General features: G+C 50.1%; 1 protein-coding gene across 3 annotated transcripts in view; it reads left to right on the top strand.

The window, feature by feature from the left end:
• Positions 1-23,296, top strand: part of ATP2A2 (ATPase sarcoplasmic/endoplasmic reticulum Ca2+ transporting 2) — a 554,378-nt gene that overhangs the window by 347,418 nt on the left and 183,664 nt on the right. The gene's annotated exons all lie outside the window — the stretch shown is intronic.

Below are 23,296 nucleotides of genomic sequence, written 5' to 3'. Positions count from 1 at the left end.
AACAGGTGGATATCTTTGCCCCCTGGCACAACAAGAAGTGTCCCCTGTTTGCATCCTGGCAAGGCCAGGGTCCCGGGTCTCTGGCCGACACATTTCACCTATAGTGGACCAGCATGAAGGCCTACGCCTTTCCGCCCACATGCCTGATTCACAGGGTAATTTGCAAAATCAAGGAGTCTCGCCATCTCATCATTCTGATAGCTCCATGGTGGCCCGCCAGACCATGGTTTTCGGAGCTGCTCAGTCTCTCGGAAGTGCCACCGATTCACCTCCCGACAGGCCCAGCACATCTTCTGTCTCAGCATGGGGGCAGTCATCCACCCTGTGCCAGGGGGAAACTATCCCTCACAGCATAGTACCTGATCCGGTAACGCTGCGCACCTTCGCCTCAGTCTAATCTAGAGATCATACAGGGCTCAGGAGCAAAGCTACCAGGACCCAGTACAAAAGCAAATGGACCAGATTCTGCCACTGGGACTCCAAGGGAATCTACCCCCATCCACCCCCCCCTGACTCCCCCCCCCCCCTGGCGTGTACCATGGATGGCGTGCTCTCCTTTTCAGCGCACCGCGCTCATTCAATCATGCAGGTTGACCCCTGCCGCACATACCTCGCAGCCATTGGCGCTTACAGGAACTCTGAGGGCATTTTCTCCTCATCCAACCCGATCATCAAACATCTGGTGGGACTCGCAAGGCTCTGCCTGCCCGTCAAGAGACTGCACCTGGTGTGGGACCTTAACATAGTCTTGGGCGCCCTGGCGCATAAACCGTTAGCGCCAAAGGCTTCCGTGGACATCAGGCTAGTTACCATCAAGACGGCCTTACTACTCTGCCTTACCTTGGCTCGTAGAGTCGGCGAAATTCACACGCTGATCGCCTCAGAGCCATATACCACCAAGGTTCCATCTGCTTTCCACTTGAACGAGGAAATGGTACTTCCTACGTTTTTCCCCCGATCCCAAGCACGAAGCAGAGAGTGCTGCACTGCCTGGATGTCGGGTGTGCCCTGAAATTCTACTTGGACAGGACCAAGGGCTTCCGCAAATTGGACGCCCTGTTTATCACTTTCGGGGCTCAAGACCAGGTTGTCAGGCCTCTAAGGCTTCCATATCCCTCTGGATGCTCTCTGCCATCAAAGAAGCATATGAGGGCCAACATGCATGCCAAGGCAACGGCCATCGCATTCCAGCACCAGGTCCCTTGGCAAGTCATAAGCCGGGCGGCCACTTGGGCCTCTCCCTTGGCTTTCTGCAAGCATTACCGTTGATGCCGGCTCTAGATCTGATGCGGCCTTCGGACAGGTGGTTCTCAGGAGCCTATTTGCTTAAGGAGGGTCTCCTCTCCACCCTGGGGCTGCATTCAGTTGCAATTGCCCATACAGTGTGGTAGAAAGGGGATGAGAGAGCCGAGTATAAGTTACTCACCGTAGTGACTAACATACTCTTAGACTAGTCCCCTTTTCTCCATATGTCCCACCAACCCCCGCACTCCCTAATACTGGTGTCATTAGGCAATGTTAAATCTATTGACGGGTCAATGCGGACTGAGGTGGTGCCGGAGGGCGGAGTCAGGGGAGCGCATGCTGCCTCGGCCGCACCTCTAAATTTAAAGGGGAGGAAGGTGTTTTCTGGTGAAAAAGGTTGTATCCCGTCCCCTGGAAGGAACACACTACAGTATGGAGTACAGGGGACTATGGACTAAGAGTATGTTAGTCACTACGGTGAGTAACTTATAATTTATACATGGGTCAGTGTCCCAGACTCAGTCCTCTGTGTTCAGTTGGTTTCAGGATCGCTGTTTGCGCCGATCTGATGCTCCAGTTGGCAGGCCCCGTCGTAAGCAACAAAGGCAAGGTGGCTGGTCCTCTACAGGGACATGTAGTCTCCCTGCGGACAAATCCTCAATTCTCCAGCATGGGGTCTGGCATGGATTCACATGCTCATGAATATTCCCCGTCAGGCCGGGAATCCTCTGTATAGAAAAAATCAGTATCAGTTTCGTTTCTGATCTGTCTTTCTCAGTAGTAACCAATCACTGGTCTCTGGGTCATACTGCCCCAGCGAATGACTGCCCTCTCCCTATGCCCCGCCCCTGGCAGCCATCCTCAGATTTTTACCGCACGTTCAAGTGTTGGGAGTCCTCGTGCTTAGCTCTCGAGCTTTTGCTGCGTTTTCGTGTTTGGTTTTTTTTCAGGAGATTTTCTCATTTTTTCGGTTAAATAGAGCCTCAAGCTCCACCGTTTCTACTTCCGATCAACGGGGATCCGATTCGGAGTTCCTACGCCCCTCAAGGGTGAAGATTTCGTCGAGTTACGCTTTTGGAGGATTCCAGAAGGTCCGAGGCCTACCCCAGACATGGCCCAGGAGAAAGGGAGCTCGACGCCCGGGAAGCTGTTCAGGACCTGCCCTGGATGCCAGCTTCAGAACGTTTTCAAGGACGAGCATTCGTTATGCCTCTGTCTCCATGAAGACAAGACGCACAAGGAAAAGGACTGCGTGTTTTGTGGGAACATGTCGGAGCGGACCATGAAGGATCGCTACCTCCGTCTCGCCAACTGGCTGGAAGGTAAGAGCCCGCCAGGCGAGAAGAAGAAAAAGTCCCAGCGGTCTTCTAAGTCCTGTGAGGGTGCTCTGGCGACGGGGGCCCAACAAAAGGCTAAGCACCGTGAGTCCGCGGGCACCGGGAGTGCCGAACGGTCGGGCTCCTTGGCTGCCAGGCAGGGCGCCTCCTCCCCGGCGCCATCGACCACGAGCCAACGCTCTGGCTCGGCTAAGAGGAAGTCCGAGAACCCGGCGAAAGCTTCTGGAGAGGCCCCGGTCGATCTCCAAGATTCTGGCAGAGGGGGAGCAAGGCTTGGACCCTCCCCCAAGGTGAAGGCCCCAGGCGTACAGAAGGTGACGTTGGCCTTAATTCACCCTGCTAAGACCTCGATTGAGGATGTCGCCGCGGCCCTGGCTCAGCCTGTGGAGGCTACACCAGTGGAGGTGCCCTCAGGTACCAGAGTCTCCCTGCCACAGCGGAGGGAGTCGTCTTTCAGACCCATCGAGAAGACCCCCACGAAGTCCTCGTTGGAAAGGGTGGGGGAGGGGTTGGTGGCCGTCGTGGATAACCCACGGGGATGATACAGGCATGGACACGACTACGACGGGTACGGATGACGACTGAGGCGACGACGGGACGTGTCCCCGCCCGACGAGATTGGATCCTTCCATGCTATGATTTCTAGGGCACCCGAGCTCTTCCAGCTCTGCCCCGAAGAAAAGGAGGGGTTCCTTTACCAACGGCGTGAGGCTAAAAGGAAGACGGTCCTCGCCGTACTGCTTCTTGATGACATCTGGGATGAGGGGCTCGCCCTCCTCAAGAACCCTGCCACGGCTCCTGAGAAGAGGGACCGGTACGAGAAGTAGTACCGGGTCCCCGACGCTGCCCCCTTGTGCCTTAGGGCGCAACCTACCCCGGACTCTGTCATTTCAGCGCCGGCTAAGAAGAAAGCGGGGGGGGCGTTGGCCTCGACTTCAACCTCCCCTTCGGACGGCGAGGGTAGGAAGCTGGATGCGATGGCACGACGGGTCATCTCATCTGCAGCAACGACCATCAAGGCAGCCAACGCCCTGGCCATCGTAGCCCCCTACGACAGGGAGTTCTGTTTCAAGATCGCCCCTCTGTTGGACTTCCTTCCGGACGCCAAGAGGGCTGAGGCCCTGGAAATCTTACAGGAAGGTGAGATTGCCTCGGACCACGCCATTACGGTGGCTACGGACATCGCCAACACTGGTTTCCGTTAGTTGGGCAACAGCGTTTGCCTGAGACGATGAGGATGGCTCAAGGCGACGGATTTCCGCCAGGACGTTCAGACCAAGGTTTTGGACATGCCTTTCGATGGGAACAACCTTTTTGGCAAGGCGGTTGATGAATCCCTTCAGGCGATCAAGACGGAGACGGCCCGTGCACTGGGTGTGCTCCAACAGCGACGGCCGTCCTTTCGGAGCTCCAGAGGCAGACAGAGTGCCTCCAAGGGAGCCGGCAGCAGCTCCTCTACGTACCGTCAAGCGGCAAGGTCTTCGTCGCAGGAGGCCTACAGGGGACGCGGCAAGTCAGGTGGATCCCGCCGTCGCCAAGGTGGTCAAGGAGGCAAGGCGGCCTCCAAGCAAGATTGAACTGACCGCCGGGTCGGGCCCCCGCCGAAGCACTCCAGTGGGAGGCCGGCTGATGAAGTTCGTCGGCGTGTGGGAGTCCATCTCCATCGACCATTGGGTGCTGGACGCCCTGGCCCTGGGGCTCGCCCTAGAGTTCCAGAAGAGGTGCCCCCGCATTCCTCCCGTGGCCAGGAAGGAAAATCACGTCCCTCAACTGCTGTTGGAAGTAAGGGAGATGCTCAGGAAAGGTGCCATCGAGCTCGTCCCGAAGAGGTTTCAGGGCTCCGGAGTTTACTCAAGATACTTCCTCGTGAAGAAGACAGGAGGATGGTGTCCCATCCTGGACCTGCGACAACTAAACAAATACATCAAGGCACAGAAGTTCCGGATGGTCACCCTTCAGCACGTGCTGGGACAGCTGGAGGAGGGCGATTTCCTGTCGTCGTTGGACTTGGAGGATGCTTACTTCCACATCCCTATTCTAAAGGCACCGAAAGTTCCTCAGGTTCGTGGTCAAAGGGCGGCACTACCAGTTCAAGGCCCTCCCGTTCAGATTAAAATCGGTGCCCAGGGTGTTCACCAAGTGCCTAGCACCGGTGGCAGCGCGGCTGCGCCTGCAGGGGATCGACGTCTACCCCTACATGGACGACTGGCTCATACGGGCAAGGACAAGGGAGCTCGCCGTGGAACACACTGCGAAGACCATCCAGCTGCTCACGGACCTAGGGTTCTCCAACTTTCCAAAATCCCACCTGGTCCCGTCGCAAGTCGCCCTGTTTCTGGGAGCACAGCTCGACACAGTGGCGCTGCGGGCCTCACAATCGGAGGAAAGGATAAGGACCATCCTAGCAACGGTGCAACGTCTGCTGGCCACGGACGTGGCCAGAGTGAGGTCTATCAAGTCCCTCCTCGGAATGATGTCCTCCTGCATTTATCTGGTGCGCCACTGCAGACTTCGGATGCGGCCCTTGCAAGAATTCCTCGACGCCCACTGGATCCAGACTACGGGCAGCTTTGAGGACAGGATCCCGCTCGATGAAGCGTTCCGTCAGGCGATACGATGGTGGGGTGTCCGCTCTCATATGACAGCGGGAACAGGTTTCCTAGCCCCGGCCCACCAGGTGACGGTGACGGATGCCTCCCTGGAAGGTTGGGGAGCGCACACCGGTGGTCTCCACGCGAGAAGACTCTCCACATCAACATCTTGGAGCTCCGTGCAGTGTTCTGGGCCCTCAGGTCCTTCCTTCTGTCCCTCAAGGGCAAGGTGGTGAGGATCTTCACCGACAACACCACCACGATTTACATTCGGAAGCAGGGCAGAACCAGATCCCCTGCCCTATCCAAGGAAGCCCAGGATCTGTGGCATTGGGCCGTCGCCCAAGGGATGTTTCTGGTACCCTTTCATCTGGCAGGGATAAACACCATCGCCGACTCACTCAGCAGAGAGCTGCGCTCATGCCACGAGTGGGAACTGCGCCAGGATCAAGTGGACCGACTCTTCCGACGATGGGGCAAACCCCAGATCGATCTCTTCGCGACGGCAGCGAACTCCAAGTGCCGGAGGTTCGCCAGCAGGTTTCCCCAACCGAGGAGCATGGGCGATGCTTTCTCGTTCCCCTGGGACGGCCTGTTCCTTTATGCATTCCCGCCGTTGCCATTGCTACTCCGGCTCGTCAACCAGCTCAAGAGGTCCCGGTGCAGGATGATCCTCGTCGCACCGGCGTGGCCGAGGCAGATCTGGTTCCCGGACCTTCTGGACTTGTCAGCGTCCACACCAGTCAAGCTGCTGACAGACGCGGATCTTCTCTCCAGAGAAGGAGGCGCCATTCTTCATCACGAACCAGAGTCGATGAACTTGCAGGCCTGGCTCCTGCAGCACTAGAGTTTGGAGGATACGACATCCCAGCCGACTGCAGAGGTTCTCGTACCTATTGTCTTTGGCCAAGGCTGGCCTATCTCACGCTTCCATCAAGGTATATCTGGTTGCCGTCTCCCGTTACACCAGAAGTACAGGACGGGCGTCCTTGTGGTCTCATCGACTGGTGAAGGAATTTATGAAAGGACTGTTACGATCATTCCCGCCGGTGAAGGCCCCTGCCCCGGCGTGGGAGCTCAACATGGTGCTGACTAGGCTCATAGGGGGGGGGGGCCCATTCGAGCCTATGCATTCAGTGCCTTTGAAGTTTCTGTCGTGGAAGACGGCATTCCTCGTAGCCATCACTTCTGCACGACGAGTGGGAGAGATCCAGGCCCTGTCTTGCAAGCCTCCATACTTGGCGTTTCACGACACGAGGATGGTGCTGAGGACGCACCCCTCCTTCATGCCCAAGGTGCCGTCGGACTTCTACCTCAACGAGCCCTTGGTGTTGCCAGTTTTCTTCCCGTCGCCTTCGTCGCGGGCTGAGAAGACTCTGCACTCGCTGGATGTAGCTAGAGCGCTGAAGTTCTATGTGGACCGCGCAAAGAGTTTTCGCATCGCAGCTGTTTGTGAACTTTGGACCTGTGAATCAAGGGAAGGCGCTCTCAAAGACTTCCATTTCCAGATGGCTCTCCGGCTGCATCATGCACTCACCGGTTGGCAAACCGACCGCTGCCCGGCCGTCCGAGAGCCCATTCGACTTGAGCGATCGCTGCTACCACGGCGTTCCTGTCTGGTGTGCCCCTGCTGGACATCTGCAGGGCTGCGACGTGGAGGTCGACGCACACCTTCACAAGAGTCTACTGCGTTGATCGGGACTCCAGGGAGGAGTCCAGGGTCGGCCAAGCAGTTCTGCGCAACCTGTTCGCTTAAGGTGAGTCTGGTGACGAGGTAAGAGATGCTTAATGTTGAGTTGTTGTATTGCTTAATGTTGAGCCTGTTGCCACCTCCCGTGGTTGTGCATGTGTACTGCTATGTATTCTCATATTCATGAGCATGTGAATCCATGCCAGACCCCATGCTGGAGAAGGAACAAGTTACTTACCTGTAACTGTTCTCCAGCATGGGTCTGGCATGGATTCACATGCGAACCCTCCCGCCTACTCCTCTGCGGCTCTTCACTTGGTCATACTGCCACTTTACGTGCTACCAAATCTGAGGATGGCTGCCAGAGGTGGGGCTTAGGGAGAGGGCAGTCATTGGCTGGGGGCAGTATGACCCAGAGACCAGTGATTGGTTACTACTAAGAAAGACCGATCAGAAACGAAACTTAAGATTTTTTTCTATACCGAGGATTCCCGGCCTGACTGGGAATATTCATGAGCATGTGAATCCATGCCAGACCCATGCTGGAGAACAACAGTTACAGGTAAGTAACTTGTTCCTTATTCCGCCATCTAAAGGCATTGATGGGGGGGGGGGGGGGGGGTGGGGGGAGCGGGTGGGGATCTGACCCCTCCTCCAGAGAAAGTAACAAAATACTGCTTTGGGAGTCTATCTAAGATGAGGAATATGTTGGAGGACACAATCCACTTGAAGAACATGTTACTTACCACTGGTAACATTCTTTCGATTTGGATGTTCCTCAACGTATTCCTCATCGCCCTCCCAACCTACCCCTCTGTAGATTTTTCCGGGTTATTGCCATCTCAATTCTCGCAAGGCTGATGCCTGTCTGCCGGCACAATCTACACAGTACAAGATCACAGGCAAAAAAGGGGGAAAAACAGAACTGAGGCCAACGGGCGCCATGCGTGCTACTTATACACCCAATGACGTCACCCTCGACGGAGGCCTTCGAGGGACCATCAACTCGACATCGGCGCCCTCTGCCGAAAATATTTCCGAAGAGCAGCAAAGCTGAATGGAATACATCCAAGATGAGGAATACGTTGGAGGAACATCCAATCGAAAGAAACTTACCAGTTGGTAAGTAACTTGTTCATCTAGTTTAGAGTTTTACTGAAGCAGTCTTCAGACTTTTTGTTGAGCCAGAAACCTAGGTTTCCATAAATCTGGGCCACCCATTGAAGGCATGCGTGCCCCAGTGTATTGTGGTCATGTCTCTGACCAAATATGTTGCATTGCTCTGGAGCTCTAATTTTTCAGGAGCACTTTATTTGGTGCTCTTTTACCTTGCAGTTGTGAGCAAATCCAGAAGAAGGAACCCTTTTATCAGGTTTGATAAAAATGGGATAACTAGCCTATCTGGTTATGTGTTTTTGTTTGGTGTCTGGCTGTCTAGTGTCTTGGCATACATTGTAATAGAATGTACCACAGCTTGTGATCTTCAAGAAAGTAAATCACTGTTGACAGCTAATATTGGGGAACATGGAGCAGATTATGTACAAACCTCCCAAGTAATCAGTTTTGAAATCCTTACTGCCATTGGCATTCTGCATCTCTTAAAATGCTTGTCTTTTACTGTTCTGCAGTACTTTACCTTTTGACCAACTTAAAGTAGAAATGAAGTACACTTCCTATTCACGGAATCATAAAAAGCAATGTATCTTTTTAACCGACATCAAAATGTGCACTCACTGCTAAAAATTGGTGTTTCATAAATGTACTTTTGGCGAGTAAGAAACTTGTATTCGTTTGGACATTAGAGGGAAGTGACTTCTGCCTGGCTAGCAGCTTACAATTTGAAATGTTAATCCCCCCCCACCTACCTTTACATGCACACGTGTGTGGGATTTATAAAGCACTGACCAAGCAGACCGCATTTGAGCAAGTTTCAAAAGTGGAGGCAGCCTTGTGGTTTCAGGTCAGTTGCAGAGTTGGAACAGTAAGAGGTTTGTTTGGCTATGTTCTCAGAACAGTCTTCAGAATCCTCATGAAATGTTGTATAGAAGGGACTAGTCTGTGTTGATGGTTTATAATGGAAGAGGGGTGTGTAGCAGGAAATCCTGTTTGATAGTCCCTCGACCCCTTGTGAAGCTTTGTTTCCTATTTGGGTAAATGGCTTCTGGTGGAGAATTTGCTCCTGGAAAGGCAGCGGCTTTGGTTTTGACTGCTGTGTAGGTGAAGCAACTGGGCTAATTTGCGAGGTTTTGGTCTTTGGGGTAAGATTAGTCACCCCCACCTGAAGGCTAATTGACTCTGGTCTGACTTAAAGCAGTTTTTCACCAGCATTTTAGACCACCATGTATTCTAGTAATTTAATTCAGTGAGGTTCAACAATGCTAGTGAATACTACATTAAATGATCTCCTAAATATGGAAATAAATATTCATAGAAAGGAGCTCCAACTTCACTGAACAAGATAAATGCAAGCACTGTTCTTGTCACAAGTGAATTGGTTCTTTTTTTTTCTACAGCACAAGTGGGCGTGGGGGGGTCTCTTTAACTTCAAATTGCTACCCTTGGTATAAAGTAATGGTAAGATCCTCTGGTGTTTCATAGGATCTTGGTGATCAATTGGTACACAAGCTGTGACTCTAACATCTTATTTGACCATGCACACCTACTAAATGCAGCCTGCACTTCAGTTGGCTGATTGACAATGATATGCTTCTAAAGTATAGAGTGCAAATTGGACTAGGGTTGGGACATTTGAGCGGTATTAATGTATGTACTTTTTGATTTTAACCGGTCCATGTTGATGGCATTCAGGTCTCAGTAAAGGGTAGAGGACCGTGTAGTAGAAGGCATAATGTGTCTATGGTGGTGGTAAATGTTTCCGCCCATGGTACTTCACCAAGGGATTCTTTGAACACCACACTTTAAAGTCCTGGAACTATTCAACTATATTTTCCAACCCTTTCGAACAAAGTTTTTTCTCCTGTACTTTAGTTACTTCGTACAGCTAAATATTAATGTTGAGGCTGCATAATGTTGAGGCTGCATGAGTGTAAATGCAGGACTTCTATTAGCTGTGTTAGTTGATATATGATGTGGCAGTCATAATGCACCTGTACACAAGTGTTTCTAGGCGCGACAAGAAGAGTGACACAAGGGAGGACTAAATAACGAGGACAACTGGACATACAGGAACCTGGACCTGAGTTCAGAGGGTGACGAGGTGACCAGTGCGCGGAGCAGTCTGGTGCTTCAGCAGGGGAGAGGAACAGGGAAAGCCGAAGCAAAAGGAAGGTCTAGAGTTGCTTCTGGGGGCGATTCTTGATTCTGCTCAAGTTTGAGGCAGGGAAACTGTTCCAAAGGGCGGTCCCAGCCAATGAGATAGATCTGCCCCCATCTCTCTGCTTGGAGAAGCATGACCTCAGAGTTGGAGGAGTGAGAGCTCGAAGGTAGAGGTTTTGGAAGAGAAAGTTGTAGGTAGAGGTCCCTTGCGCCAGAAAGCCGCCTGGACAATGCAGAGGGTCTTGACGTTGATCCTTGCAGCCAGCGCAGACATTTCAGAGCTGGAGAGATACAATTCCTGGGCTTGAGGCCGAGGGCAAGTCTCGCAGTCCTGTTCTCGATAAGTTGTAGAGGTCGGAGAGTAGAAGCGGGAAGATTTAGAAAGAGGCTGTTGCAGTAGTCCAGCCTGGAGACAGTGGGCGTCTGAGGGAAAGTGAGAAAAGGAAGAATACCGCTGAGGAAAGGGTAGTCTAAGACACCAAGGTTCTTGGCCCCACAGGAAGGAGCAGGGAGAGGGCCCAGAGTGGGTGGCCAGAGGAAAGGAGGGAGCGGGTGTCCCAATGAGGATCTCGGTCTTACTGGCATTAAGGCAGAGATCATTGGCAGCACACCATTCCTGAATTGCAGCCATACAGTCTGGTACGAGAGAAGAGAGCTGAGTGTCATCCACATAACATTGAAAATTGGAGCAGAAAGTAGCGATGCAGTGGGTAAGAGGTGCTAGCTAGTGGTAGAAGAGCCAGGAAGAGCTTAGACGGTATGCAGTAATAAAATTGTGGCAAAAATGTCTCCTTTACAAAAAGACGCGGCAAAAATGCTGTACTTTGACCCGGTGAAGGTGTACCCCATTATACCATTTAAGGGGAGTGGGAGTTGCAGGGGTGTCCCCCACTTACCTTAAATGGTATAATGGGTCTGGGCGTTGCAGGGGTGTACCCTGCATCCTTTACATGGATTGCGGCGTCAAAACCACAGCCTTTTTGCCACGATTAACACGTGGAACCGCTTAGACCCCTGGGGAACACCACAAGTAGAGGGCGATGGAAGTGTGGAAAGACCCCAGTTGGACCGGAGGGTCGTCGATGAGAAAGGTCAACAAGGCCATGCCCTGATCAGTAATACCAAGGTTGTCCTTGAGACGATTGAGCAGGATGGCATGATTGACTGTGTCAAAAGCAGAGGATATGATGACATCAAAGAGAATGAGGACACAAGGGAGATTAGTCAAGATTGGAGAGCAAATCTTCACAGGTGTTCAGGAGAGCAGTTTCCATGCTTCTGGCAGCTCTGAAGCCAGATGGAGGCGACCGACAGATTCAGAATGTAGATTAAGCTGGGAGATGGCCAGCTTTTTCAAGAGTTTGCCCAGGAAAGGAGTGATGAAGATCGGGCGATGGCCCGAGAGGAAAGATCGGCCGAGGGCTTCTCTAGGAGGGGGTGCACAAGAGTGCTTAAGGGATGGGGGGAGGGGGAGGTTCCAGTGGCAAAGGAGTGATTGCAGAAATCAGCCAAGGCTGGAGCAAGGGTGTCGATGTGGTCCTTGATTGATCTGGATGAGCAGGGGGAACCTGATTTGAGACTTTCATAGATCAGACTTGTCTAGAAATCTCGTTGAGTGTTAACTGGGGGGAAAGGAGAGGATATACGGCCTCAGACGGGCCAGGAGTGGTGGTGGTGGAGGAGGAGGAGGAGGAGGAGGAGGAGGTGGTGGAGGACGACGAGGACGACGAGAGGGTGGACACGGTGTCCTGAGTTTTAGTGAAATGAGGCCAAGGCAGTGCAGAGCGCCTTGGAGGGAACAGGAGAGGTAGACTGCAGCAGGATTGGCCAGCTCCTTGCAGATTTTGAAAATTTAGGCTGAGTTGTTAGATGCTGCAGAGATGCGGGCTTGGATGTAGGCTCTCTTCTTGGAGAGGACCAAGAGTCTGTACTTGTACTGACTTTGGAGCAGGCGGCAGGTCAGTTTGTCAGGGGGTGTGCCCAATGGCCCTCCACTTCCTCTCCACCACCCTACACTTGTGTTTAAGGGCAGCAAGGTCGGAATCGTCCCAAGACTTGCACTTGGATTTGGGCTTCAAGCGGATCCTCATGACGGGGGCGAGGACACCCAGAGTGTTAGAGATGGAGATGAAAGTTGGAGAGGGTTGTGTCGGGTGTGAGTCAGTCAAAAGTGCAGGAGGCGGAGAGAAAGTAGCGGTGAAAGCCTCAACTGAAACATGCATCATGGTTTGGATGACCGAGAAGGTAGGTGGTAGTGTTGGAGTCGGCTTGACCTGCGGGGAAGAGAGTAGAAAGTGATCTCTCCAAGAGAGTAGTGGTGAGTGGGGTTACAGAAAGGGAGGGTGTGACCCGCAGAGTGAGTCGGGCCATAGAGAAGAATGGAGAGGGAGAATCGCAGAGGTTGGAAAAGAGCCCTGAAAAGGGCTCGTAGCATCCCAAGTGGATGTTCAAGTCTCTGCAGAGGAGAAGTTGGGAGGTAGAGGCAATGAGCGAAGAGGAGAGCTCAGCCCACTCAGAGGAAGAGTGTCCTGGCCAGGCAGCCTGTAGATAGTGCCCACAGTGAGATGCCAGGAGAGATAGAGAGCCTGCAGACCAGGCATTCAAAGCAGTAGTGCTGCATTGAATGATAGAAGCAGGGATCCACTCTGGGGGAAATCAAGGCTACACCCCCACCAGAGCAGTTGGTTCTGGGTTCGGAGAGTATCTTGTAGCCATCGGGAAGGAGAGTGTCGAAACGATGGAGCTGGCCGTGAACCAAGTCTCGGTAATTAGTACATTCAAATCGATCTCTTCCAGGAGATGGCAGCTGTCATAGGAGTGTTTGAGCTGAACGAGAGTTCAGAGTAGCGATGTTGAGCAGTTTGTCACATTTGAAGTACTTTCAGGGAGAGGTGCAGGCTAGAGGTACACTCTGCGGAAGTGTTGGCGGTGTCAGAGGATGGGCAGAGGAAGGAAGAAAGAAGGCAGGGTAGTTGGGACGGCAGAAGAGTGCCAGAGGGAGGCAACAGGGTGGCCAGAGAAGCATCACAGGGGTGCTGAAGAGGTGGCAGAGGAGCCAGAGGGGTAAGAGGGGATAGCAGGAGAGGAAGTTGATTCGGGGCAGAAAGCGTCTATCAAAGAGATTGGCCTGAGGCCCCTGGACCAAGGCTGTGCCATTTAAGTAACATTAGTGATGGTCTGGGAGTGGAAGGGGGCCAGGTGGGCTTCCCACCGGGTAACACCATTAATGGGAGAAGATGAAAAAGGGGAGAGAACAGACCATATGGTGGGTCCATACGCCTGGAGAGGGAACAACCAAATATGTTGGTAAGGGTCTGTCTGGAGGAAGCACTGGTCTAGGTATCGGTGATATGGAGGCCTGGGTTGGAGACCAGGATGTCCCTTTTGTGCTTCATCCTACCTGACTTATTGAGGTGAATAGAATAGTCGAAAGAAAAGCAGTTAGAAAAGAGGTGAGAGAGCACCATAGGGGGTACAAGGAGGAAAGTGGGGGGCAGCAAGGGGGAGTGGATGTCACACGGGGGGGTAGAGGCGGCAGACAGGAGGGAGGCACAGTGGGGGGGGACACGTAAGGGAGGGGGGGGCAGAACAAACAGACCTACGAATCGGATGCAGTACAGATCCATCAAAGAGCTCAACAGGAACCTAGAAGTAGAGAATGCAGATGCAATACAGTACAGGACCAAAAGCAAAACGAGGTCAGCAGGAAACCTAGAAGTGAAGAATGCAGGCAATGTCAATGTGATGCCACAAACGGTGGATAGCAACACAATATCGAGAACAGTAGAGCGAACACCAAGTCAATAGTCAACGAGGCACAGAACACAACAGCAACCTAGAAGAATAATGCAGGCAATGCAAAGTAATTCCAGGAAAACAGTGGAGCACTTGACCGTGTCAGAATAGTGGTCTTCAGGGTGGTGCCAAGGCTAGGATTTGGGTGAATGGTGTTTTGTCTGAAGCTTTTGGGTTGACTAGGGGAACTAGGCAGGGATGCCCGTTGGCACCCTACTTGTTTAATCTTGCTTTGGAGCCATTGTTGGCATATATACGTGGAGAGCGAAGTATTAGGGGCCTGGAATTTGATCATGTGGAAGTTAAAGTCCTTTCATATGCAGATGATATGGTGGTGGTTCTTGCGGATTCTGAGCGAGGTAGTGTAGTACTGAAAAATATCTTTGATAGGGTGAGTGAGTTGTCAGGACATAAAAAGAATTGGGACAAAACGGAGGGGTTTCCAATCGCTAGTACTTGTGTGCATGGCTATTTTTTCGATTGGCATTGTAAATGGGCTATGTCCCATGTGAAATATTTGGGTGTTTATCTGACTAAGGATGTCAAAAAAAATGGTGGAATTTAATGTAGGTAAATTGGTGGCTTCCTTGAGTAAGGATATTAGAAGATGGGGGAACGATTACCGATGGGGATTTGGGCTAAAGTCAACGCTATTCAGATGACTCTTTTGCCAAAGATACTTTATGTTGTGCAATCTTTGCCTCTGAAATTTTCAAAAAAGATGCTGGCTAGTATAGATCGTGTTCTTCAGAACTTTCTGTGGGGGGATAAAGAGACCTAAGATTCCTAAATTTATTTGTCACGTAGTACTAAAAATTGAAGTTTTGGGTACCCAGATTTGGAACACTACTATAGAGGTTTTATTTTGAATAAGGCTGCGTATTATTTCAGTGGGGAGGGGACCAGAACCCTTGTGGGTGCTTATGGAAAGGTATAAATTGAATGGTTTTCCGTTGCATGCTATAACCTCGATGAGATGTCTGCCTGGGAGGGGTAGTAGGCTTCCGACTATTGCGGTGACTAAAGAGGTTTTGGTGTGGTGGTTGTCTTTCAAGGGAACTTGTACTTGCACTATGGAGCGTCTATTTGGCTTAATCTGAGTTTAAAATTTGCCAATAAAACCTTTTGTTGAAGCTGGGTCTCGAAAGGGGTTTTATGTATCAGAGATGTGGTGCGTGATGGCTGTATATTCTCATTCGAGGAGTTGCAGAGGACGTTTCATTTGGCAGGGAGAGAACTGAATAGGTTTGTAAAATTGAAAGATCTATTGAGTGAAAGATTGGCAATGCTGTCAGGTCCCTTGGAGGTGGTATCGGCGGGTGGTCAGATTCTTGTCTCATCACCACGAATGGTATGCACTTATACTAGCTTGATGCCGATATGTTCTAAGGATGTTGATGCTGACAGGAGAGCATTGGAGAAGTGGGAACAGGAGTTGGGCTGTAATATTAGGGAAAAGGAGTGGGAATTTATGTGGAATGTAGGTTATAGAAGTAGGTTGGATCTCGGGTTGAGATTGATTCATTTGAAAGTGTTAGGGCATCTGTATTGGACTCCATTGCGTATGTATGTTAGGATTGACTGCTGGATGACCTGTGTTGGGGTTGTGGGAAGGAGAGGGGAACGTTGATTCATGTGTTATGGTATTGTCCTCGGGTGTTAGAATTTTGGGTGGAAATGTTAGATAGGTTGGAGGCGTTCTTGACCATACGTTTTCCCAGGATTCCTATGCAGGTGTTGCTATTGTGGGGTAAGGGACGTTGTGCGGTTGCTCGTCGGTATGGACAGTTGGTTGATAAAGCACTTGTGGTTGCAGTGAAACAAATACTGATGATGTGGAAGACAAGGAAGAAGTGGAGAATTGGATTCATGATTTGTTGGTATTGTCAAACTTTGAGCGGGTGATGTTTGTGAGACAAGGAAAGTAAGTATCAAGATCTTTGGAAACCATTTACAGATTTATATGGTGAATGTGTATCTGAGGATTAGTTGTTTCTATTGGATCCGACTATCTGATATTATTTATGTGCATCAGTTGAGGATCCCCCCCCCGCTGTTTTTTCCTTCTGTTTTTATGTAGTCTGTGTGTCGTCTTTATGTTTTTGTAATGTTCTATGTTGCATTTTTTATTACGTTATTTTGATATTAGGTGTTTTATTTTAAGAATGGTACAGAATGTGTCTTGTATTAGAAATGTTTCAATATTTATCCATGCTTTGGACTTCTTTTGCTTCTGTACCTATAAAACACTAAGTTTTATGTTTAATACTCTGAAGTTTTGGTGTTGTATATTTTGTTTATTGGAAATATTTAAAATAATAATAAAAAAATAGTACACTATAGATCGAAGAGGAAAGGACTGAGATGCGAGAGGAAGGAAGGGAAACGCAGGCAGTTGGAATTGAACCGTTGCGGTCTAAATGCAATGTGTAGCTTTAAATATTAAATATTTGCCTATTGATGAACACAATGTGCATACAGATGTCTTGACGGTACTAAAGATTTCTTGCTGTACGACAACTGCCTCCTTCAGCATAGTTGGGTGGGGTAAGGGGGGGCGCTCCCTTACTCTACTTCATATCAGGCACTTGTTGGCTCCCTGCTTCAGCCATAAAGAAATGTATATTATTCCCTACTTGCAACTTTTGTTCCTGTATGACTTCACTTTTGCAAAAATGTAAATGCAATGTACCTCAACGTTGATGAAACTTGCCAACTTTGAGTGACATAGTGTGGGGGAGTAGCTTTCATTTGAAACCCTAACCTATTTGGCAGCACTAGGCCAATCTGCCAGATCAAATACAGATCAAGCCAGGAGCTGAGGCATACCCTCGGTCTGAAGCCTGTGCCTTCTAAGTCGCTTTGCTTTAAAACCCTGCACCATTCGTTCTGACTGGGACAAATCAAACTGGCATTTGAGTGCTAATTGATCAATGCTAGCAGTTTTTCTAAAGGGCTTCATGAAACCATGCATCTGAGGCAGTACATAACTTATTTTCTGATGCTTGTAAATCTGCTTAAAATCGCATGCTGTGCATATGGTCTGACATCCAGTGGTAACCGCAGAGTATTGCATCTTGTCTTTCGAGGACCGAAAGGGGACATCGGCATAGACCTGTCTGTAACACTATCCTTATCTTGACATGTAGTGTACCCAAAATCCCTCATGCGCCGAGGTCCCTCGGATTGTTTTTTCCGCCCAGATAACGTCGCCTTATAGCAGAGCTCTTCATAAGAGACATTGTTTACCTTTATACCAACTTTGACAGTTATTTCCCCTTAAGTCACTTCAACGGCGATTCAAGCAAATTCAACTACTGCGGGAAGTTTCTACGGCGGTGGATTTCAGCGTCTAAGATCCAGCGGCTGAGCCATTGACGTGGCCGGACCCTCTGGCCGGCCTTCACAGTAGGGAGTGTGTGGGGTTGGGGGGGCCATATGTTTCGTTCTCTCCTCCCCCACCCCCCCCACCCACTCCCTTTTGCCCTGTCTGGTCATCTTTGTCTATACCTTTCGCTATGGAGGTTCTGCCCTAAGTGTAGGGTTAGGTACCCATGGAAAGACTAGCACAGGACGTGTAATTCTTGTCTACCCCTAGATCACGACGAGAAGCAGTGTGCGGCTTGTAAACTCCTTCGGCTAAGACCCTTAAGGAGTGCTGTGTAAAGTAGTGGGCTGCATATTGTTGACGTGGGCTGAACCCTCCCGGCCCCCCCACACTCCGAAAGTGATGGGGGCACTGGTGATGACTAGACATCGGACACGGATGTCATTGACCTTGAGGCGGACGCTTCTAGGTCCACGCCCGTCCCCAACCTCTCTAGGCCTGGCACAAGTCTTGCTTCGGGGACACACCCGGCGACAAGTGCGTACAGAAAACAAAGCACACACCCCACCACCGATTTTGACGGTTCCGTCAAAAGGTGAAGGCGCCAACAGGACTGCCGAAAATTTCGACAGAATCCTCTGATCTTGTAGGTCGCAGCAGCGTTTTGCGACTGGGCACTCCAAAACTAAGTTTGAACACTGAAGCGCAATCATCCGGCGCCCCCTAAGGGCCTGGTATGCACAATCTACTCCAAGGCCTCCTAGCCTTTCCGCAGGCGATAAATCTACCGCTAGGCCCTCTGGCGCCACGGTAGGCATTAGATCTACCACTGACCCATTAACTTGCACCGATTCGGCGTAGATTGAGGACAGTATCGCGAGGATTACTTTGGCGGTTGGGCTGACGCCTAAGACACCGTCAAAGCATGAAGCGTGCCGCGGACGTGTCTAAAGACTCGCCATGGCACCCCAGTACTCGCGAAGCCTCTGGCCAACACTCTTGGGGCCAAACTTTGACGCCAACAAGAGGAAAACTTTTTTTCCACATTTTGTCCCTTCTGGTTCCTCTAAGTGGACCAGGGAAAAGTTTGAAGGATGCATGGACCGTCTAGAAAGGATTGTCTTGCGTTCAGAGCATCCTTCCCCGAAGATCTTGTGAAGACCTTCTTTTGGTGTCCGCTTCATGTTTCAGGAATCTCTAACCTTCGGCTTCTGTCTACCATGATGTGGTCCAGATGGATCCTTACCAAGACATCTATGATGGGGAAGAGGACCCTTTCTGCAAGATTACCCTGATGACCAGGCGGATACCATGGACAACTGGGAGGAAACCCAACAAATGGAGACAGAGCCATGGACGCTCACTACGCAAGATCGGGACGCTGATGTCTTATTCCTGGATTCCTGGCCCACCACTCCGGCCCGCCAGGCCTCGCCTGTAGACAATTAAATGGCTTTCAATGCCATCTTGAGGAAGGCAGCAGAGCACTTTCAGATCACCACCCAGGAGGCGGTACCCAAACAAGATTTTGTGCAGGACATTCTCAAAGAGAAACCCCCTCAAGCTAAGCCATTCATCTCCTGAACTCTGTTAAGAGTGGAGAAACTATTTCGGCCATCTCCTACTGACCCTCAATTTATTAAAGGCCACACCACCCCGACTCCTTGGTAGTCACTACCACCTGGAAACGGGCAGTACCACCCTTGCTACGGGGGAGGCACCTCCAGATAAGGAATCTAAAAGGTTGTACGCCTTAGGTAAACGTGTTACCCTGGCAGCTGCATACACAACACGCATAGAGAATAACACTACACTGGTTGCCAGTTATGCAGATGCACAGTAGAACCTGGTACAAGGTCTCCAGGAGGTTCCTGAACCCACTAGGTCCAGATTTCTCACCATCGTGGTTGAGGGCGGGCAGGTAAATCAGAATATAATTTAAAAACACTCTGGACACTGCTTAGACGTCAGGCAGGTCCCTGGCCCAGGGCACACTACTCAAGTGGCACGCTTGGCTCCGCAACTCTGGGTTCAATGATTAGGAATGTCAAAAATGTACGCGGGGAGACCCAAACATGCACCAAAGACATAGGGGAGGTTTTTAAGGATTTCTATAAACTGTACGCAACGGAGCTTCCGGATGAGAACCAAGACAGGTTCTTCCAATCTCTCCCTGTACCAACAATATCTGAGGAAGACCGACTGGCGCTGGAATCTCAGAGGAAGAGGTACAGAAAGCAATTGCAGGCCTCCCAAACGCCAAAGCACCGGGTCTGGATGGCTTTGTGGCCCCTTACACAAGAAATAGGCAGACATATTGGTTCCAATATTGACCAGACTATTGAACTCCTTTAAGGACAGTGGAAACGTAACTCCTTCCATGAATAGGTCCTAGTGTTCCAGAAATCGGGTAAAGACCCCACCCTCCCAGGCTCATACTGCCCAAACCCCTTGATTAATATAGACGCAAACATTTACACCAGGGTACTGGCAGCTAGATTGTCGCCTCTTCACCCTACCCTAATAAGCACTGATCAATCTGGGTTCATTCCCAGCAGGCAAACGCACAACAACTTGAAGAATAATTAATTTGATAGAAAAAAATAGGTATTACCCGTACCCCAGCATTGCTCCTATCCCTGGACGCAGAAAAAGCTTTTGACCGGGTAGAGTGGTCCATGCTATTTAAAACACTGAAGCATATGGAATTTGGGGACCAATTCATGAACATGGTCAAAGCTAACTATAATTCCCCATCTATTCAAATAGACATAAATGGGGAGGTCGCGGATAGGGTGGAGATCACAAGGGGTACTAAACAGGGATGCCCTCTTCCCCCCCTCCTTTATTCTATCTTTCTTGAACCGCTAATAATCAAAATCAGAGTATCGGCAGGGATAAGGGGGATAGACATGGCAGACAACACAAGATCATTGCATACGCAGATGATATGCTTCTGGCCTTGGAAGACCCGGTGAATTCCCTGTCACAGACCATAAAAGAACTGATCTGTTTTGGGGCGATCTCAGGCCTGAGAATAAATAGGAACAAAAGAGATTTTGCTTTTGGCAGGGGATAAGGGAACAATAGAAGGAGAGGCATCCTCGTTAGGCTTGAAATTGGCAGGGGATGGAATCAAATATCTGGGGGTAACTCACACGCAAGGTGGACCAGATATACAGTGGGAATTATCCACGACTTCTGACGCGAGTAAAGAAAGACCTAGAACACTGCACCTTAAGGATCTCATGGTGGGGAAGAAACAGTCGGAAAAATAACCATACTTCCCTGGGTGTTGTACTACTTTCATGCCCTCCCAATAACAGTCCCACACCTTTTTTTTTTAAAAGCATTGTCCAAGGCCATTTCAATCTGTGTGGAATGGGAAGTCACCAAGGGTCGCTAGAGCCGTTATTATGGCACCAGTAGAGTCGGGGGGCATGTCACTTCCGCGTTTTAGGAGATACTTCCAAGCAGCGCAATTGTGGGTTCTCAGGGAATGGCTGGGTGACGAACAGGGAACGATTTGGGTGGCCCAAGACAGGGTGGTCACCAGATCCCCCCCCCCCCCCCCGCCTTGCCCACCCCCCGAAGACTTACTGTGGAAGTACAGACTCCGAACCTACGCATTAGTGAGGTCCTGAGAACCACTCTAGAGGCATTGGACGAACAAACTAAGAGGGGGGGTCATGCCCACTCCGCTGGCTCCATTCACCTCTATTTGCAGGAACCCTCAATTCCCACCGGCAATGGAACCTGTGGCCTTTGAAAAGTGGGAAACAGCAGTATGTAGGAAGATTGGGGAAATGTTCCAAGATGAGGAAATAAAACCATTTAGCGAATGTAGAAAGATGTGGAACATAACGGAGACGGACCGGTTTAGATACGAACAATTGAGACACTGGCTGGCGACTCCAGACATCACACGGGGTGCCACGAGGAACCTGACGCCATTCGAAAAATTCCTAATAACCGATCCAGGTGATAAGAAACTAGTGTCAAATCTTTACTGGTTTATTAACACACAAGAGGAAGAGATCAAATGGGCATACATGAAGAGGTGGGAAGGCACGTTGGGAGAGGAGATTCCAAAACGGCACTGGATTGAACTGTGGATGGGCATCTCAAAACTGACCCTGGCAGTACAAACAAGAGAAATATGGCTCAAAATACTTCCTCAATGGCACTATACACCAGAGAAACTTCACAGAATGTATCCGTAAGCGTCAGATCGCTGCTGGATAGGGTGTCTGGAAACAGGCACGTGGAGGCACATATGGTGGGGACTGTCGGGGTGTCCGGGGATTCTGGAATGAAGTGCGAGCGGAAATGAAAAATGTTTCCGGATGCGGACCTAATGGGGGGGGGGGGGGGGAGATGAAAGTGGGGGGTCTGGTTATGCGGACTGAAGGACCAACAGGCCAAGGGGCTCCACAAAGCACATTGGAGGAGCTTCATGGGTCTGGTCATTGCAGCATGGGCAACGATTGCCCAGCAATGGAAAAAACCGGACCCTCCAATGATTTTCACGTGGCTGCAGAAGGTGTGGTCACAAATGACCATGGAGATCACCCCCCACCACCTGCAAGACCAGAAGGACTCTTTTACGGAGGAATGGGGGGTGGTGGTTATGGAATACCTTCAATCGGACTACCTCGAGACGTGGTGCCCACACTATCAAAATAAGGACATCAAGAAAAATATGAATGGGTCCCAATGCTTCCTCCGGGGGGAGACATGGTTGGGTCATGTTGTGTTGGTTGTTAGAACATGTAAAAATTCAATAAAAATATTTCCCTGCAGCCCCATTGCTGCACTTGACCAGAAAGAATACTATAAATATTTTTTTTAAAACTACCAATAGCTTTCAGAAGGGGGGGGCACCATTCAAAGTTAGTAAAGCAACGGATATACTTTTTAGATGGGCACAATGCAGCTCAAAGGTAAGCATGAACTGAATGACACTTTGTAACTTCTTCTATCACTGAGATTTTATTTAGCAATTAAGTACTTTTACACTTGTTATACTTTCAAGACCGAATTCCTTCCCTAGTCTATAGCCTGAGTTTTCTCAGAGGCAGAAGATGAACTCTAGTGGTCTAGGTGCCATTTGTAGGCAGGTCGGGGTAGGTTTCAGTTGCTGGAAAGTCAAAGTTCCCGAGGATATCTTCTTAAACAAGTATTAGCTTCAGAGTTGGTTAGTGTTCAAAGACTTCACAGAAGTCTCCCTATATGCATTCCAGCATTAGGCCTGGGCAAGTGGTACGGGCAAACTCCCAAACACACTTCTCCCTCAGCCACACAGAACGCACACCAGGCTTAAGGCAAGGAATACCCAAGCCCCCACACTACCTTAGGAGGGTAAAGAATTTCGGAGTGGGTGCCTTCAGGATGCATCGGCACAGGACCCAGTCCCTGGATTCTTTCTGGAGATGAAAGAACTGAACACTGGATGGGTACTTTCAGCAGTAGTCGGGTGGTTTCCAGCAAAGGTTTCTTCAGATTCTCGTGGCTCTGGTGTCTTTTTACAGCAGCCAAAGTAAGAATGAATATCGCTGGTCCGAGTCTCTTCACTCTCGGTCTTGCTCTCTAGTGAGAGGACTTCAGGGTTGCGAATCGTCTCTGGTGATTCAGCAGGAGTCCACCCATACCCCCAATGTTCAGCACGTCCTTCTTTCCCAGCTAAATTGGCACTTTATAAATCCCATACACACACATGTACTGAATAACCTGCTGCACCTTTTCTGACAAGTTTCTCACTCCCCACTTGCACCTTGCAGTAGGTTATTGTATGTGAGGTGCCTTTTACAAGTCGCCAATAAAATAAATACAACCTGCTTTTGGTCTTAACTTTGGGCTCTGACTTTTTGTACACATTTTGCAATTTTAGCAATCTTAGCAAGCTTTAGTGGCATATTGGTTGAATGCGATTTTTACCCCTTTCTTTACATGCTAAAACTACATTTATTCTAAAATGCCATCTGTCAGAATTAGGTTAATTGTAGGCTACATGAAGATACTTTTAATCCTAATG

The sequence above is a fragment of the Ambystoma mexicanum genome, chromosome 10 (assembly GCF_040938575.1).
Source record: "Ambystoma mexicanum isolate Mex_15411 chromosome 10, UKY_AmexF1_1, whole genome shotgun sequence".
NCBI lineage: Eukaryota > Metazoa > Chordata > Amphibia > Caudata > Ambystomatidae > Ambystoma > Ambystoma mexicanum.
Note: the sequence above shows the minus strand (reverse complement) of the source record. Positions and strands in the feature narration are given on the sequence as shown.